Source organism: Balaenoptera borealis, assembly GCF_965194805.1.
Source record: "Balaenoptera borealis genome assembly, contig: HAP1_SCAFFOLD_995, whole genome shotgun sequence".
Lineage (NCBI taxonomy): Eukaryota > Metazoa > Chordata > Mammalia > Artiodactyla > Balaenopteridae > Balaenoptera > Balaenoptera borealis.
In genome coordinates, this window is record NW_028123214.1 from 7435 (window position 1) to 14868 (window position 7434).

The window sequence follows — 7434 nt, forward strand, 5'->3', positions numbered from 1 at the left end:
CCTCACACCATGCAAAGTCAATGTTTTTTTTATGGTCTTGTAGATGTTATAGTCCTCCCAAAGTTGTCCCTAGGTTGTTCCTGATTTGTCACTTACCTTTACTGCCTGACAAAAAGTGTGACATAAATAATATTTCTTGAACGTCGCTATAACGCCCTGGTCCATAGGTTGGATGAGCAACGTAGTATTTGGTGACAGATGCAGTACTTTGACGTTGGGATGAAAGTCATCCATGAATGGGGGGTGGCCTAGAGCATAGTCGAGCAGCAAAAGAATGTTTTGCTGGAACGTCCTCCTCCAAGCAATATTTCTCTACATCTGGGATAAAGTGGTGGCAAAACCAGTCCTGGAACATGGCCTGTGTAATCCGGGATTTGGGGTTACGCTTCCACACAACAGGAAGAGAGCCCTTGGCTATGTTTTTAAGGGTTCTTGGGTTCCGTGAATGATAAACTAAGAGAGGTTTCAGCTTCAATTCACTGGAAGCATTGCCACCAAACAACAGTTAGCCTATCCTTTGCTGCTTTACAGCCCGGCATCAACTTTTCCTCCTTACTGACGTAACTTCGGTCTGGCATCCTCTTCCAGTACAGTTGTGTCTCATCCACATTAAAAACCTGGTTGGGTAAATACACACCATCATCAATAATATCTCAAAGTGTTTCTGGAAGTTCCTGGACAGCTACCCTATCTGCACTTGCTGTCTCTCCACTTACTTTTACATTGTGAAGGCTGGCTCTAGCCTTGAACCGATGAAACCAGCCATGGCTGGCATTAAAAGATGTGCCCTCTGATTCTTTGCCGTGTTTCTTCTTCAAGTCTTCATAAAGGCTTTTAGCTTTCTCTTGAATCAGCGTTAAGTTGAGCAGGACTCAGTGCTGATGTTGATCCTGCATCCGCACACTGAGAAGTTTCTCCATCTCCTCCATCACTTTTCCATGCTTCTTGGATATTTTGTCAACATCGTCGGCACAGCAGACTTCACATGTTCCATGATCTTGTCCTTGTTCTTTAGATTCGTGCCAATGATTGAATGATTCATGTTATAAGAATGAGCGATGTCTAACATCTTTTTGCCTCGCTCCACTCTCTCAATTACTTTCACTTTTGTTTCCGTCATTATCGCTTGGCGCTTCTTAACAGTACCAGCTACATCACCTCTGCTTTTACGCTTGCTTCCAGACATCTGGGGCTTGAAATAAAGGTACTGTACTACTGTACTCTATACAGTACTGTAAAGTACACAAAAGCACAACCACATATAGAGGAAGCACGCACGTGACAATGTATGCCAGACACGTGAACTAACTTACATGATTGGACATGCGAATGGACGTTTGCATCTTTGAAAGTTTGCAACTTGAAGGTTCATATGTAGGTGACTTACTGTATTTGTACTGCCTAGGGAGAACTACCTAGGAAAATTTTGGTATGACTTATGTCAGAGAATGTTTTGCTTATGTTCTCTTCTAGGAGTTATAAGGTGTCCTATCTTATATTTAAGCATATAAGCCGTTTTGAGTTTATTTTTGTGTATGGTGTGAGGGTATGTTCTGACTTCACTGATTTGCATACGGCTCTCCAACTTTCAAAACACCACTTGCTGAAGAGACTGTCTTCTCCCCATTGTATATTCTTGCCTCCTTTGTCAAAGGTTAATTGACCATAGGTGTGTGGGTTTATTTCTTAGCTCTCTATTCTATTCCATTGATCCATGTATCTCTTTCTGTGCCAATACCATGCGGCTTTGATTACTGTAACTTTGTAGTATTTTCTGAAGTTTAGGAGGGTTATGCCTCCTGCTTTGTTCTTTTTCCTGGGGATTGTGTTCACATTTCTGACTTTTTATGGTTCCAGATACATTTTAGGATTATTTGTTCTAGTTCTGGGGAAAATGTCATGGGTAATTTGATAGGGATCACATTCAATCTGTAGATTGCTTTGGGTAGTATAGCCATTTTAACAGTATGAATTCCTCCCATCCAAGAGCGTGGGATGTCTTTCCATTTCTTTGAATCATCTTCAGCTTCCTTTACTAATGTTTTGTAGTTCTCAGTATATAAGTCTTTCACCTCCTTGGTGAGGTTTATTCCTAAGCATTTTATTTTTTTGATGCCATTAAAAAAAGGATTGCTTGTTTACATTTCCTTTCTGATATTTCATTGTTAGTGTAAAGAAATGCAACCAGGGACTTCCCTGGTGGCTCGGTGGTTGAGAATCCGCCTGCCAATACAGGGGACACGGGTTTGAGCCCTGATGCAGGAAGATCTCACATGCCGTAGAGCAACTAAACCTGTGTGCCACAACTACTTAGCCTGCACTCTAGAGCCAGTGAGCCACAAATACTGAGCCCATGTGCCACAACTACTTAAGCCTGCATGCCTAGAGCCCGTGCTCCACAACAAGAGAAGCCACTGCAACGAGAAGCCTGCGCACCACAAGAAAGTCTAGTCCCCACTGGCCACAACTAGAGAAAGCCCGTGCACAGCAATGAAGACCCAATGCAGCCAAAATAAATTTAAAAAAAAAAGAAAGAAAAACCAGGAAATGCAACCAATTTATATATGTTAATCTTGTATCCTGCTACTTTGCTGAATTTGTTTATCAGTTCTAGTAGTGTTTGTGTGGAATTTTTAGGGTTTCCTTTATATATATTATCATGTCATCTGCATATAATGACAACTTTACCTCTTCCCTTCCAATTTGGTTAGATTATATTTCTTTTTCTTGTCTGATTGTTGTGGCTAGGACTGCCAGTACTATGTTGAAGAGAAGACGTGAGAGTGGGCATCCTTGTCTTGTTCCAGATTTTAGCGGGAAGGCTTTCAGCTTATGAACGTTGAGTATTATATTGGCTGTGGGTTTGTCATAAATAGCTTTTATTATGTTGAGATATGTTTCCTCTGTACCCACGTTGGTAAGTGTTTTTACCATGAATGGATGTTGAAGCTTTTCAAATGCTTTTTCGCCATCTATTGAGATGATCGTTTGTTTCTTGTTTTTCCTTTGTCGATGGGGTGTATCATGTTATGTTGATTGATTTGCATATGTTGAAACAGCTTTGTGACACTGGGGTGAATCAAATTTGGTCATGGTGTATGATCCTCTTATGTGTTGTTGGATTCGGTTTTCTAATATTCAGTTGAGAATTTTTGCATCTATATTTATCAACGATATTGGCCTGCAGTTTTCTTTTTTGGTAGTGTCTTTCTCTGTGTGTTTTTTAAAAGTCTTTATTGAATTTGTTCCAATATTGCTTCTGTTTTATGTTTTGGTTTCTTGTTTGTGAGGCACGTGGGATCTTAGCTCCAAAACCAGGGATCGAACCCGCACCCCCTGCACTGGAAGGCGAAATCTTAACTGCTGGACCACCAGAAAAGTCCCCATCTGTTTTATTTGGTTTTTTTTTAAGTAAATTTCTTTCTTTCTTTATTTTTGGATGCATTGGGCATTCGTTGCTGTGCTCGGGCTCTCTCTAGTTGCGGTGAGCAGGGGCTACTCTTCGTTGTGGTGTGCAGGCTGTTCATTGTGGTGGCTTCTTTTGTTGCAGATCATGGGCTCTAGGTGCGTGGGCTTCAGCAGTTGTGGCTATCAGGCTCAGTAGTTGTGGCTCGTGGGCTGTAGAGCGCAGGCTCAGTAGTTGTGGCACACAGGCTTAGTTGCTCCATGGCACGTGGGATCTTTCCAGACCAGGTCTCGAACCTATGTCCCCTGCAGTGGCAGACAGATTCTTAACCACTGTGCCACCAGGGAAGTCCCCCCTCCCCATCTGTTTTTGATATCAGCGTGATAGTGGCTTCATAGAATGTCTTTGGAAGTATTCCTTACTCTTCAATCTTTTCGAAGAGTTTGAGAAGAATCAGTGTAAGTTCTGCTTTTTATATTTGGTAGAATTTGCCTGTGAAACCATCTGATCCTGGACTTCTGTTGCTAGGGAGTTTTTTTAAATTACAGATTCTATGTTTTTTTTAATTCTATTTATTTATTTTGGCTGTGTTGGGTCTTCGTTTCTGTGCGAGGGCTTTCTCTAGTTGCAGCGAGTGGGGGCCACTCTTCATCACGGTGCGTGGGCCTCTCACTATCGTGACCTCTCTTGTTGTGGAGCACGGGCTCCAGACGCTCAGGCTCAGTAGTTGTGGCTCACGGGCCCAGTTGCTCTGCAGCATGTGGGATCTTCCTAAACCAGGGCTCGAACCCGTGTCCCCTGCATTGGCAGGCAGATTCTCAACCACCGCGCCACCAGGGAAGCCCTCTATTTTGCTTTTAGTGATCAGTATGTTCAAGTTATCTATTTCTTCTTGATTCAGTTTTGTTCGGCTGTAAAAAAAACAAAATATATTTTTAAGTTATGTTAGCAGCTAAATACTTACCATGTATTAGACCACAAAAGAGAGAAGAAAAAATATTAAAGTATTTTTTTCAAATACAACAAGTATTGAAATGTTTTAAAGAAATTGGTATAATAATACTAATTACAATAATGACAAATTGTTCTGAACTTAAAGACTACTTAAATCTAAGATGCATATTCTATGCTTATTGTTTTATTGTTTTTAAATACATGGAATGTTTTCTCCTTTCTAATGTAATTCTTTTATTTTACCTGTATATTGTGAAAAAAATTTAATTGCACATAATATAAAAAATTACACTTTAATAGGAGATATTAATCCATTTACATTTACTATAGTACTGAAAATACTTAGGTTTAGCGTTCCATGTCATTGAGTGCTCTTTTTTTTAATTTATTTTTAAAAAAGATTTAATTTGGGGGGGGGGCAGAAATTATTCATTTATTTATGTATTTAATTTTAACATCTTTATTGGACTATAATTGCTTTACAATGGTGTGTTAGTCTCTGCTTTAGAACAAAGTGAATCAGATATACATATCCATATATCCCCATATCTCCTCCCTGTTGCGTCTCCCTCCCTCCCTCCCTATCCCACCCCTCTAAGTGGTCATAAAGCACTGAGCTGATCTCCCTCTTCTATGCAGCTGTTTCCTACTAGCTAGCTATTTTACATTTGGTAGTATATATAAGTCCATGCCACTCTCTCACTTCGTCCCAGCTTACCCTTCCCCCTCCCCATGGCCTCAAGTCCATTCTCTATGTCTGCGTCTTCATTCCTGTCCTGTCCCTAGGTTCTTCCCAACCGTTTCTTTTCCTTTTCTTTTTAGATTCCACATATATGTGTTAGCATACAGTATTTGTTTTTCTCTTTCTGACTTACTTCACTCTGTAGGACAGACTCTAGGTCCATCCATCTCACTACAAATAACTCAATTTCATTTCTTTTTATGGCTGAGTAATATTCCATTTTATATTGAAGATGTGCAACATCTTTTTTACCCATTCATCAGTTGATGGACACTTAGGTTGCTTCCATGTCCTGGCTATTGCAAATAGAGCTGCAATGAACATTGTGGAACATGACTCTTTTTGAATTATGGTTTTCTCCAGGTATATGCCCAGTAGTGGGATTGCTGTGTCATATGGTAGTTCTATTTTTAGTTTTTTAAAGAACCTCGATACCGTTCTCGATAGTGGCTGTATCAATTTACACTCCCACCAACGGTGCAAGAGGGTTCCCTTTTTTCCACACCTCTGCAGCATTTATTGTTTGTAGATTTTTTTGATGATGGCCATTCTTACCTGTGTGTGGTGATACCTCATTGTAATTTCGAGTTGCATTTCTCTAATGATCAGTGATGTTGAGCATTCTTTCATGTGTTTGTTGGCAATCTGTATATCTTCTTTGGAGAAATGTCTATTTAGGTCTTCTGCCCATTTATGGATTGGGTTGTTTGTTTTTGTTTTTTTTTGATATTGAGCTGCATGGGCTGCTTGTAACGTTTGGAGATTAATCCTTTGTCAGCTGCTTCGTTGGCAAATATTTTCTCCCATTCTGAGGGTGGCCTTTTCGTCTTGTTTACGTTTTCCTTTGCTGTGCAAAAGCTTTTAAGTCTCCTTAGGTCTCATTTGTTTATGTTTCTTTTTAATTTCCGTTTTCTAGGAGGTGGGTCAAAAAGGATCTTGCTGTGATTGATGTCATAGAGTGTTCTGCCTATGTTTTCCTCTAAGAGTTTGATAGTGTCTGGCCTTATATTCAGGTCTTTGATCCATTTTGAGTTTATTTTTGTGTATGGTGTTAGGGAGTCTTCTAATTTCATTCTTGTACCGGTAGCTGTCCAGTTTTCCCAGCACCACTTATTGAAGAGGCTGTGATTTCTCCATTGTATATTCTTGCCTCCCTTATCAAAAATAAGGTGACCATATGTGTATGGGTTTATGTCTGGGCTTTCTCTCCTGTTCCACTGCTCTATATTTCTGTCTTTGTGCCAGTACCATACTGTCTTGACTACTGTAGCTTTGTAGTATTGTCTGAAGTCAGGGAGCCTGATTCCTCCAGCTCTGTTTTTCTTCTCAAGATTGCTTTGGCTGTTCGGGGTCTTTTGTGTTTCCATACAAATTGTGAAATTGTGATTGCAATTACCAAACATGAAACACACTCATACTATGTCATAATATTGACATTCAGTCCAGTAATCCTCCACTGTAACAGCTCCTTTACTTTGCAGTGAAAATTGATTTGTATATTCTTTGCCTCTGAGTCCTTGTGGGATTTTTTTTTTTAATTCAGACAGAAAGTCACAAAAATTATACTCATCCTCATCAGTTCACTCAGTCCCATGTAATTAATTTTTTTTTCATCTTGATCTTTTGTTAGCACTTTTATGAGTTCATCAGTTTTTCATTAGAGTTCTGAAAATGCTTATTCATTCAGTTCAGCAGTACAGTCAGTTACCAGAAACCTGTACTTGTCAGAGTCTTTTCCATGAATTTCTTGAAGATGTAACCCTTTTATAGGAACATATTTGCAAAATCATCAGAGTACACCCAGAACTGTCTGTAAATGACAAAAGACTTAAAAATGACCACGATTAAAGATTTGATGAAAGTTCATAATAATGCAGTTGACAAGAAAATTAGTTATTTCTGAGATATACATTTTAAAGTAATAACTAGGATTATTACTTATAACATTATATCAGAACATATAAGATTTTTAGAAATTTCATGTAATGTCTGAAACATTTATATTAACATATATCCATACATATTCCCATACAAATACAAATATAAGATTTTTAGAAATTTCATGTAATGTCTGAAACATTTATATTAACATATTTCCATACAAATAACCCAATGAAAGTTTAGTATTAGTTGTTTTGTTTGTTTTTTTATACTGCAGGTTCTTATTAGGCATCAATTTTATACACATCAGTGTATACATGTCCATCCCAATCGCCCAATTCAGCACACCACCATCCCCACCCCACCGCACTTTTCCCCCCTTGGTGTCCATATGTTCATTCTCTACATCTGTGTCTCAACTTCTGCCCTGCAAACTGGCTCATCTGTACCA